Here is a 13,648-nt window from a genome sequence, read left to right on the forward strand (position 1 = left end):
TTTCCCGTAATAAAAAGCAATGTCGGACCATAATCGTCTAAGTAAAAAGGCAAAACGTTTAGTCAGATCAAAACAACATAGCAGGTTCAAAATGGAAAATCCCAACCATGATTCTTCTTGTTTATTGCACATCTATCATCAATTCTAGATGAAACCAATTTAAATTTGCTGTGCATTGCTATCAATACAAAACATGCTAAACGAATAGATGTTTTTCTCGAAATCAAGTATGACAACCTATATTATGATTTTTTTTAATATATAACCATGTCCTGTCAATATGAGGACGTTAATTCCGATATCTGGTGTATTGGGTCCGTAGGCGGCCTGTTAGACAAATTACAATGCTTAATTGCTGTCTCTTTCCCATCTTCCTGGTGCAATAAAAAAAAATACGACTTTTAACCCAATTGACCAGTATTGCCGTATCTCATTGATGATTTATTTTTAATTTGTTCTCGTCTGAACATGCATTTAATATTTGCCACTGGACGTTAAGCAGCCAACAATCAATCAATGTATCCAATGACTCCTATCTATCATCGCATTTAAATTGTAATCTTTTCATGCATCTGGACTGCCTGCGTATTGGAGTAAACTCGTTTATATTTAATTTTTCAGTCTTGTAACATAGGACTACTTTTCGGCTAATAACTCTGGAACGACAACTCATAATCAAGATCGATATTAAAAACATATATTAGTATCATTTATGGTTGGCGAGTTCGTGTTTTCTTAGTTCCTTTTTTATATACTATCAATTAATAACATTATGTTGAAAAGCCTTTTTCAATGTTCTTATTTTGAAACCGAGAAGCCAACATCTCGTTGTTCGCTCCGTTTAAAATACAGTGAAACCTGACTAAACCGAACCCTTTCGGGACTTGAGATTTTGTTCGGTTTTGGCAGGTATTCGGTTTGATCAGGTTCACAATGCATAAAATGTGATATGATTGGTCTTCAGAACAAGTTTGGATTAGACAGGTTTCCGGTTTATTCAGGGTTCGGTTTTATCAGGTTTCACTGTATGCATAGGGTTTGGTTATCGCTTGTCACTCAAAGTGACCAATATCTAAAACATGCATGTAATATTCAACACTGGACATAGGGTTGACGACAGTAAATCAATTACCAACAAAAGGGGCTATCTGATTCAATTATCCAGTTGGCGATTGAAATGTTTTACCTCACGATCAAATGAAACCTAAAGTAACTTTGTTTTAGGCATGAAATAAAATTCCGACAGATTTGCAATGGTAATAAATTCGATTCTTTCCTTAATTATTTCGTTTATATGTTTTTTTGGTGTTTTTTTTTTTTCTTTTTTTCTTTCCTCATTTCCCGATTTCAACAAGGTATCTTGAATAATTTACACATGAAGGGGTTAATAAAACTCAGTTTAGAGGTTTCATCAAATAAAATGAATACATCTGGAAAAAAATATGGCAACATTTTCATTGAAAACAATGTAAAATGACATGATTGTAGAATGTGTATAATTCGGGGTTTACCAAATACTTTAAATCCGTTTATGTTTTAAAATTGAATTCATGGTATTAACCTACTTTTCATCCAATATTAATGCTACATGGATAGGACATAACAGCTGCCCGGAATAATTTTTTCGCGTTTTTTCACAAAAAGGCACATTTTGCAGGACTTATTTTTCCAAACCATTAATATTGTTCAGCAAATTATACAGATTTTTTTTATGCTTTAAACTCATTCAGAATTTTTTGAAATGCCTAGTCTAACACACATTTATGTGTCAGATGTTTAGTTTACTGAAAAAAATACTTTTTTAAAATGTCGGTATAAAAGACAGTACAAAAATTGAATAACTTTTTAAGTACAGCTCTAATGATGCATCTCACTAGTCTTAATTTTGCCTGAATTTCAAGTTAATAACACAAATTTAATTTTAAACCATAAACTGATTATAAGTACTCGATAAAACCCAAATTATACATTCTACCTGACATGTAAATTATTTTCAATGGAAGTGTTGCAATAATTTTTTCCAGGTTTGTATATGTAGCATCAATATTGCTCTTGGTAAATGACAATTAAACGTGTAATTTTCTAATTGAGTGTACAAAGAGAGACAACAACTTTTTGATCAACATGGGTTTTCTAAAAACAAATGTCCTTTATTGAAAGCAAAGTCGGGCCATGTCTGTCTAAAGAAAAAACACATTTTTTTGTTAAATAAAAAACAACATAGCGGTAAAAATGTCAAATCCAAACAATGATTCTTCTTTACTAAATTTTATCATCGATCGTTAAACGGTCATCATTCGTAAATATAGCTCAACATGCAGACTTCTTATACGTTCAGGTATTTCACATCCATTTTTTATGGCAATATTCTTTATAAAGCACAAAAATGTCAGTATTCACCTCAGAAACTAACAAAACCTTTAAATATACTTATTAAGAAGGGATATAGTTACGATACTGTGGTCGGGTCATTAAAGATTGCATACTTTGGCGTTAATATTGATTCACTTATAGGGTCTTTGCATCGGAACTAAACACATTTATAAAACAAGAAGTAATTGTAACAGGATGCTGTTACGAAGTCTCCCAAACAAAGCTCCGATAACTCCCCATTCATATGGTCCCATGTTCATTTGATTTGATTTTTTGTCCCATACAAGAATATATATGGCTTACGAGTAGGGATCTCCACCATTTACAAGTTTTCAAACAGGAGGGGGTGGTGGTGACCCCCAGGGACTTTACCTACATTTCATTTGATTTGTTTTATTGTCCCCTACAAGAAAATATATGGTTTAGGGGTGGGGATCTGGACCGTTTACAAGATAATAGTACATACTCAAATTGAACGGGGTGGGGGTGACCCCCAGGAACTTCCATCTAATTTGATGTGATTCGTTTTATTGTCCCATACAAGAATATATATGGTTTAGGGGTGGGGATCTGGACCGTTTTCAAACAAGAGGGGTTAGGGTGACCCCCTAGGGACTTCCTTTTTATTTCATTTGATTTGTTTTATTGTTCCCTACAAGAATATATATGGTTTAGGGGTGGGGATCTGGACCGTTTACAAGTTTTCAAACAAGAGGGGGTGGGGTGACCCCATAGGGACTTCCCATTTATTTCATTTGATTTGTTTTATTGTCCCCTACAAGAATATATATGGTATAGGGGTGGGGATCTGGACTGTTTACAAGATAATAGGACATTCTCAAATTGAACGGGGTGGGGGTGACCCCCAGGAACTTCCATCTAATTACATGTGATTTGTTTCATTGTCCCATACCAGAATATATATGGTTTAGGGGTGGGGATCTGGACCGTTTACAAAGTTTTCAAACAAGAGGGGGTGGGGTGACCCCCTAGGGACTTCCCTTTTATTTCATTTGATTTGTTTTATTGTCCCCTACAAGAATATATATGGTTTAGGGGTGGGGATCTGGACCGTTTACAAGTTTTCCAACAAGAGGGGGTGGGGTGACCCCTAGGGACTTCCCTTTTATTTCATTTGATTTGTTTTATTGTCCCCTACAAGAATATATATGGTTTAGGGGTGGGGATCTGGACCGTTTACAAGTTTTCCAACAAGAGGGGGTGGGGTGACCCCCTAGGGACTTCCCTTTTATTTCATTTGATTTGTTTTATTGTCCCCTACAAGAATATATATGGTTTAGGGGTGGGGATCTGGACCGTTTACAAGATAATAGCACATTCTCAAATTGAAGGGGGTGGGGATGACCCCCCAGGGCATCCCCCTATATTTCATGTGATTTATTTTATTGTCCTATAATCATTTCTGAAGACTGCATGTATCTATCACTTATAGTTTTCAAGTTATATTCATTTAAAAAAATTGGAAAATAAAATCCCATAGGGTTCTATAGTAAAACCCTCCCTGCTTTCTACCCCCCAAAACCCCCCTTAATAGACCCCAATGCACAAACGAAAGATTGATGGCTCACCTAGACATATTAGTCTACCATTTTATGAAATCCTAAGTCAATCTGACAAGCGGTATTGGAGAAACGCTGCGGACAAGTTCATTTTTTAAAGCGGGGGAAGAAAAAGAAGAAAAAGAAGAAGAATAATAAAAATAATAAGAACTGAGCAAAAACAATAAGTCTCCAAACTTTGTTTGGGAGACTTAAAAAACAATTGTTGGCATGACACGGGTTATGTTCTTCTCATATATGTTATGATGGTATAATACTAAACCCATAACGGGAAGGATTGTGCCTGATATTCATATGATGAAATCATAATCTTTCAATCAGTTTAATTGAAGTCTGGAGCTGGCATGTCAGTTAACTGCTAGTAGTCTGTTGTCATTTATGTATTATTGTCATTTTGTTTATTTTCTTTGGTTACATCTTCTGACATCAGACTAGGACTTCTCTTAAACTGAATTTTAATGTGCGTATTGTTATGCGTTTACTTTTCTACATTGGCTAGATGTATAGGGGTAGGGTTGAGATCTCATAAACATGTTTAACCCCGCCGCATTTTTGCGCCTGTCCCAGGTCAGGAGCCTCTGACCTTTGTTAGTCTTGTATTGATTTAATTTAATTTATTAGTTTTTTGTGTACAATTTGGAGTTTAGTATGGCGTTCATTATCACTGAACTAGTATATATTTGTTTAGGGGCAAGCTGAAGGACGCCTCCGGGAGCAGAAATTTCTCGCTACATTGAAGACCTGTTGGTGACCTTCTGCTCTTGTTTTTTCTATGGTCGGGTTGTTGTCTCTTTGACACATTCCCCATTTCCATTCTCAATTTTAATGATTCTTTTTGTTTATTACCACCACCAATTAATTATGAAACCAATTTCAATTTGCTATACATTGATATCAATACTAAACGAAAAGGTGTCAATTAATTTTTTTTTTTTTTTAAATTAACTGAAACAAGCTCAAATAATTTGTGTGATGTGTACTGACTCTTCGAAAGAACATTAATATCTAAAATAAACGTTTCTATTCTGAGTGATTTAACATTAATTTAAAACCAGTTATTAAATTTCTGTAAAATTTAAGATGAAAACACAATCTTTTTTTTTTTTTTTTTTTTTTTAACAACATAATAATATTTATTCATCTAATCTTGCTTGTTACAAGTTTCACCAAGAGTCCAAGCTTCTCTTGATTTACCCTGTTACACTCCACTGATTATCCAGGGAAATAAACAGCTGATCAAACTTATTAAGTTATAAAAACACAATCTTGATAATGCGTGGTGATATCTTAAATGCTTTTTTGGGGAAAAGTAACTTCGTATCTTACATTTTGATTTTTCAACTGCATTTTGTACTCTTAAAAATCACCAGTTCGATTGTTTTTCTCAAAATATGAATATACGCGTTTTCCCTTTCGTTTAGGCAACAACACTATGTTAAGAGTCGCATTGTACTTTTATTTAGTCGATTTTTTTTATAATATATCTTTTGGCTTTAAGATTGGGAAAACAACCTTTTTATAACATACGCGATTCACTCTTCAAATCAAATTTGAAAGTGAGAGGTTTAGCTAGCTTTAAAACAAGTTTCAATCCACCATTTTCTTCATAAGAACATGCCTGAACCAAGTCAGGAATATGACATTTGTTATCCATTGGTTTGAGCTCTTTTACTTTTTTCTTTTTGATATATTTATTTGCTTCTTTTACAGTGCTTATGATTTTGCCATTTGATAAGGGACTTTCCGTTTTTGATTTTTCTCGGAGTTCAGTATTTCTGTGATTTTATTTTTTCAACTATCCCTTTAATATCTATCAAACTGTGAAGATTGTCAGAATATAATCATTTTAAATGTGTAGTAACCATTTCTCTCAGCATAAGTCGCTTTGTATTTTGTTTAACGAACTATTCATAAATTATCTGTAGACTCTAAGATGGTGAGTTTCCTTTTTCTAAACAACAGTATTACTGACTTTTTTGGTTGGTTTTATTTTGTCTTTTGTTTGTAATGGTGGACTGTCCTTACTTATTAACAGCGATAACTTGGAAGACATATTCATTTCCTACGACAAAGTTTCTTAAGGTAAATTATGTAGATGTTGGTGGAAACCCCAAGTATTTTTGTTGTGTTTATTTAGGGGGGGGGTCGTGTTGCTAAGTCTTCAGTTTTTTTCTACACTGTGTCGTTCATACTTTTGTTTGTCTCTTTCTTATTTGGCTACGGTGAATGTAATTACATTTGTTATGTTTACTAAAAAAAAATTCTTTAATTGACTTTAGGAGAAAATCTGAAATTGGCTTTAAAATTTTATAATCATTCCAGCAGCACAACCATTTTTAAAACATTCTATACATCCATGTATGTGCAATCAATAACTTTTCACCAACTATAGTATACAAGTTGTTTTGTACTTCTTTTTCAGGTTTTTTTACGAGTTTTCTCAGCACTCACCATTTCTTTTTCTAATTAGTGTAAACATATTTTATTAATTATATACAGGTACATACATAGGCATTTACATAATAATACAAGTGAAATAATTAATAGGATCCAGAAAGAAGCTGTTAGCTTATATTAATCCGTTTCCTTTTCTAATTGATGCATTTACTATTTTACAGCAAGTATCAACTCTTAACAATACAAAAAAGAAGATGTGGTATGATTGCCAATGAGACAACTCTCCGCAGGAGACCAAACTGTCACAGAAGTTAACAACTATGTCACTGTACAGCCTTCAACAATAAGCAAAACCCATACCGCATAGTCGGCAATAAAAGGCCCTGAAATGACAATAAAAAAATGAACGAAAAACAAATATGCAACACATAAACAAACGACAAACACTGAATTACAGACTCCTGATTTGGGACAGGTACATCATATATAGTTTAAACATATTTTATTGTTCCAAAAAGAGACAAATGGATTAATATATACATAATGTGGAGGGGTTTAACATGTAAGCGGGTTCCGAACCTCCCCTAACCTGGGACAGTGGTAAAACTGTACAACATAAGAACGAACTATAAAAATCAATTGAAAAAGGCTTAACTCATCAGATGGACAAAAATACAAATGGATGGGGCCGGGTACTTTGACATCCCAACAACAAAAAGACACAAAGAACAGACATGAGAGTACTCGCAGTTAACTGACAGCTAGTTATGTTATTTCTTTATTTTCTTAAATTTGTAATATTTTAGTTAATAAGCTTAAAAAGGTTTATTTTTCTACATTGGCTAGAGGTATAGGGGGAGGGTTGAGATCTCATAAACATGTTTAACCCCACCGCATTTTTGCGCCTGTCCCAAGTCAGGAGCCTCTGGCCTTTGTTAGTCTTGTATTATTTTTAATTTTAGTTTCTTGTGTACAATTTGGAGTTTAGTATTGCGTTCATTATCACTGAACTAGTATATATTTGTTTAGGGGCCAGCTGAAGGACGCCTCCGGGTTCTGGAATTTCTCGCTATTCTTAAGACCTGTTGGTGACCTTCTGCTGTTGTCTTTTCACTGGTCGGGTTGTTGTCTCTTTGACACATTCCCCATTAATATTCTCAATTTTATTGAAAAGGTTGAGATGTGTTGAGATATTGTACTATATAGTCATTTCTTGTCTCCTTTTACCCGCCGAGCAAATAGTCGTGCATACAGGCATATCATTGCTTTTCGGGATTTATAAATACGCAGTACATGGCCCATCCCCTTAGAAAATGTTCTGGTGAATAGTGAGGGCCCTCATGGGGTTTTTGATTATGTGATTACTTGGCCGTTTTTTTAATGATTATTTGATTATTAAGCCAAATATTTCATGATTATTTGATTACCTAGGACTGTATTTTTAGTTTATGATTATTTGATTACTAAAGATAAGCAAATATTTAATGATTATGTGATTATATTGGCAAAACAATGGTGATTATGTGATTACTAGGACCCCCCATGAGGGGCCTCAAGAGTCCTATATAACACACCAGACATTTCGTTGCCTCCATTTTTGCCCCGGGGTACTGTTACAGGACTACAATCGTATTGTCTTGATTTCATTAAATATAAAATCGTTCTTGTTTGAAGAAAAATGAAATATTTGCAACTGGACGAAGACGTCAGCGGCAAACAAAAATCATTCAATCGATCTGAAACTAATTAATCGAAGATTCATACAGTAGTGTCGTTGCAAATCGGGCATTGTTACATTATTCGCCACCTTGTATATATACTTACTATTCCAAATGATAATAAATGGTACTTAATTTATACATGATGAATACAAATGATACAAAGAACAAATCGGCTGGGAGACGTCGCCCGGCTTCGAAGTTCAGTATATTTTAGTGATTTTACTTTGTTTTTGTCAACTGGAAAGCCAGTCATTAAAATTAGCAGAACATGCACAATCCATCTTGTAATATGACATCGGGGATGTACGACATATGTGATCGGGTAAACAATCTTACGTTCATGGCGTAAGTGATTTTTTTTTACAATTATAATTTCTGGTTTATATTTTTTTTTTCTCTTATTAATATTCTACAAAAGAGGGACGAAAGATACAAGAGGGACAGTCAAATTCATTAATCGAAAATAAACTGACAACGCCGTGGCTAAAAATGAAAAAGACAAACAGACAAACAATAGAACACCTGTTTGATATTCGTGGTAAATATTTATTTCAGTTCCTATAATATTAAAAATGAAATTAGTTACAAAACGAGGTGTCACTTTATAATAATCGTAAAGACTTGGTTTGCCGATATAGATATAAAAGTAGATTTTATTTTATAAGTATCTCATCTGTTAGTTTTAGTTTAAAGATGAATCATAAAACAAAAATACTGACAGACAATATCCCTTTAACATGTTTAAACATCTAACGTCGCGCCTTACGAGAATTGTTCTTGACGTCGCGTTATTTTTGACGCAGCATCCAATTTCGAAATCCAACAATAATAAAATGTCACCGCTATACTCTATTTTCATATGAATAAAAAATGATCCGATAGAAGGAAATGTTCTCAAATTGCCTAACATTACAGAACATTTTTTTTTTTTTGTGATTTTACTTTTGACTTGGTATTTACCAATATACAAAAGAACAGAAGGTTAAGGCGAAATGTATAAACTTTGGAATTGTAGGTTTAAAATTATATATAGGTATTATTATTTTAGACGCAGCATACAACTTCGAATTCGAACAATATTAAAATGTCATCGCTCTACACTATCGTCATGTGGATAAATAATGATCCGAAAGATGCAAATGTTTAAAACTGACTTGATTTTTGCCAATATACAGAAGGACAGAAGGTTAAGGCGAAATGTCCAAACTTTGAATTGCAGATGCAGTGCTAGGCAATATTACTGGTAGGTCAACAACATTACAGAACATAGACTTGATTTTGTTTCAATATACAGAAGGTTAAGGCGAGGTGTTCAAACTATGGAATTGTGGATGCCGTGCTAGGCAAAATTGCTGGTAAGGCAACAAATCATTGGTATTATTATTTTTAAAAACCATTACTTATAGGATGACTGATTTTCAAGTTTTAATTGTCATAATTTACGATGTTTTATTTATATGGATCAGTTTTAAATTTATCTGACTTAGCAGCACCTGTGTACTAGCAGAGACATATATTACACATTGTATTTGTCTTTGGTCTTATTGTATAGGATTTGTAAAATGGTGATGGAATTTTAGAGTCCGCAATTAAAATCTGATCTGAACAGTTGAATAAATGAGAATACACGTATGTCATCATGGTGTGGCTTATTGTGAACCAGCATCGTTTTAGTCATAGGAAAGGACGCACCGGTAAAATCTGGATAGAAAGTTTATTGTTACAAAAAACTCCGAGGAAAATTCGTTAAGGAAAGTCTATAATCAAGTGGCCAAATCAAAGTTGAAAGGTAAAACGGATAGAGAACACCTGTAATATTCCCGAATTCGTACAGGGATGTTCTTGTGTAAAGATGGCAGAAAAAGTAATATGAAAACTTTCTGTCTTCTCAGGACCTGCCTTTGTATCAATTGTGCAGGATGTATAAATACTCAGCCACGTCCGGTTTGAATACATGAAAACGTTAAATTCCCGAAACCCATTAAGACGGGTTAAATGGCTACCTAACTGAAAATAAATCTTTATTCTTATATCTTTATCGGCGATTGACAAAATAACCACAAACTTCAAACTTACCATGCTTACTAGTAGTTATAAAAAGTAAAATCACTAAAAACACTAAACTCCCTCAAGTTATAAGGTTGTAAAAAGTAAAATCACAAAAATATTCAACTCAAAGGAAAATCCAATCGGAAAGTCCATAATCACATGGCAAAATCAAATGACAAAACACACCAAAAACGAATGGACAAGAACTGTCATATTTGTGACTTGGTGCAGGCATTTTCAAATGTAGAATATAGTGGACTAAACCTGGTTTTAACAAATTTAAAAGGATACATCTAAAGAGGTTACGTGATTTTAATTCTTTCACTTCAGCAAAAGCAAATCGGTATACATATATAGTCAGTTATAACATGAATAAGACTTACAAACTTCTTGCACTTGTTTGGTTTTTTTTTTTTGCCAACTATATACATGTTTGAATGGAAAGGACGGACTAGGCCTGTCTCTGATTGTTGGGTATCAATCTAGAAATATGTCCAAGACAACATGACTCCAATACAACGAATTTAAATGGGTGTATATTTACATTGAGAGACTCACTGAGATACATCTATATTAAGAGAGTGTCGGTTACAACTTGGGCGAGAGGGTAATCAATAGTCATGGCACCAAAAAAGGAAGTTGGAAATATTTTCCAATGACCCATGATGCTGTCATTTACGCTGTATGTATTTCGCAATTTTATGGGAATCTTCAAGCTATATATGGACGGTTTAAAGTAGTGGGCTGTATTAAGTTATTCTGTGTTTGTTGGTGGTAAATTAAACTTCAGTTTCTTAGGTCTGCGTTAGTGGACTAGGTGTACTTGTTTTTGGTCCATGATATTGTCATTTAGATCAGGAGCATACGCTGTCTGTAGTGACAGTTCGTACATTTGACGACGGCTAAATGCTGTTTTCTGTTCATCGGTCGGGTTGTTTCTTAAGACCATTCACCCATTTCCATTCTCATTTTATCTGATGTGTGTTTAAAATACTGTACGTCCAGTTTGACCTTCATATTGAATACTTAGTACCTCATTTCCGTTTTGTTCGTGCTACCAAATTTATGAGTCTCTAGAGTGTGCAAGTATTGAAAACTAGAGAGAGAAAAATGTTTACGATTGACCAAACGGTATTAAGTCGTTCTGGAGCAGGTTTTGCACGTCTGGCATTGTACGGGAATATGTCCAATTGTAAGATTAACTAGATTTGCCATCGCAAGCAAAAGCGGAAGTCAACGTTCCTCCAATACCACTAAGTGGCGTCAATATCGAAAAATTGACACATTGAATGCATATATGTATTGGGTTGGCTATTGTTTTTTTTATCCTGAGAAGAAAAAAATGTGTTTCACCCTCAGCTGTCAATATATGTAATGCTATAAAATCCCCTCCCCCCTGAAAATCTAATGGTTGCTGCCTAACGTCGCCTCGCAAGAATTGAACTTGACGTAACGTTAATTTTTGAAGCAGCATCCAACTTCGAATTCGAACAAAATTAAAATGTCATCGCTCTACCCTATCTTTATGAGGATAAATGATGATCCGATAGAAGGAAATTGTTCTAAAATTGTCGAACATTACAGAACCTAGACTTGTTTTTGCTAATATAAAATCAATATACGGTTGAAGCGGCATGTTCAATTTTGGAATTGTAGATGCAAAATTGCTAGTAAGTCGACAAATCCTTTTTAACTTTAATTTGTTTAAAATTATATAATTTTTTTTAAACCATTACTTATAGTATGACTCATTTCTAGTTTTGATTGTCATAATTAACGATGTTTTACTTACATGAATCAGTTTTGAATTTATCTTTCCTAATAGCACCTGTGTTCTAGCAGTGGCATATTATACACATTGTATTTATCTCTAGTACTAGGGAATAGGATGTGTAAAATGGTGCCGCAATTTAAATCTGATCTAGACTGTCGAATAAATGACAAAACAAGAGTACATAATAGATAAAATATCATCATGGTGGGTCTTATTGTGAACCGGCATCGATTTTGTCATAGGAAAAGATCTACCACTAAGTGGCGTCAATATCGAAAAATTAACACATCGAATGCATATATGTACTGGGTTGGCTATTGTTTTTTTTTATCCTGAGAAGAAAAAAAATGTGTTTCACCCTCAGCTGTGAATATATGTAATGCTATAAAATCCCCCCCCCTGAAAATCTAATGGTTGCTACCTAACGTCGCCTCACAAGAATTGAACTTGACGTACCGTTATTGTTAACGTAGTTTCCAATTTCGAATTCGAACAATATTAAAATGTCATCGCTCTACCCTATCTTATTGTGGATAAATGATGATCCGATAGAAGGAAATTGTTCTAAAATTGTCGAACATTACAAAACTTAGACTTGTTTTTGCTAATATAGAATCAATATACGGTTGAAGCAGAATGTTCAAATTTTGAAATTGTAGATGCAAAATTGCTAGTAAGTCAACAAATCCTTTTTAACTTCAATTTGTTTAAAATTATATAATTTTGTTAAACCATTACTTATAGTATGACTCATTTATAGTTTTAATTGTCATAATTAACGATGTTTTACTTACATGAATCAGTTTTGAATTTATCTTTCCTAATAGCACCTGTGTTCTAGCAGTGGCATATTATACACATTGTATTTATCTCTAGTACTAGGGAATAGGATGTGTAAAATGGTGCCGCAATTTAAATCTGATCTAGACTGTCGAATAAATGAAAACAAGTGTACATAATAGATAAAATATCATCATGGTGGGTCTTATTGTGAACCGGCATCGATTTTGTTATAGAAAAAGATATAGACGCACCGGTAAACTTAGCAAATTGTTTCAAAAATACTAAACTCCTATGAAATTTCGAAAAGGAAAGTTTATAATATACAATACCAATCAAAACCATAATAGAATTAGCCGTTTCAGAATCTAATGCATCCTGGGTAATATTTTCAAAAGTGTACAACAAAACGTCCTGATTGGTTAAAAATGTCATAGACAATGGAAATTTAACCAATGACGTGACGTTATTTTCATTTTGGGGTACGAACAATGAAATTAACCATGATGCTTTAGATTCTGAAACGGCCAATTGCCAAACAATTGTTTAGCGAGATTTGAAAAAAATATTTTCAACCAAAACGGTCAAACGAATTGAGAACACCGGTGTTATTCCTGACTTGGTACAGGAATTTTCTTAAGTAGAGAAGGTGGAAGAAGAAAAATGAAAACTTGTCTTATTAGTGCAGGATGTATAAATACACAGCCACGTGTGGTCTGAATGCATGAAAACGTTAAATTCCCAAATCCGATTACGACAGCTTAAACGGCGACCTTATTCTTATATATCATTATCGGTATCGATGGAAAATCTGTCAAAATATTATATGCATATTTGTTAGAAGGTTAAGTCAACAGTAACAATAAAATGAAGAGGAGACAGGTTATGAACGTAAGTGAAACCCGCCAATACAGAATAAGATAAAAAGACAAGTTATAAAGGTATACACAGCATCTCGTGTCCTTGTTCTTGAT

Source organism: Mytilus galloprovincialis, chromosome 11 (genome assembly GCF_965363235.1).
Source record: "Mytilus galloprovincialis chromosome 11, xbMytGall1.hap1.1, whole genome shotgun sequence".
Classification (NCBI taxonomy): Eukaryota; Metazoa; Mollusca; class Bivalvia; order Mytilida; family Mytilidae; genus Mytilus; species Mytilus galloprovincialis.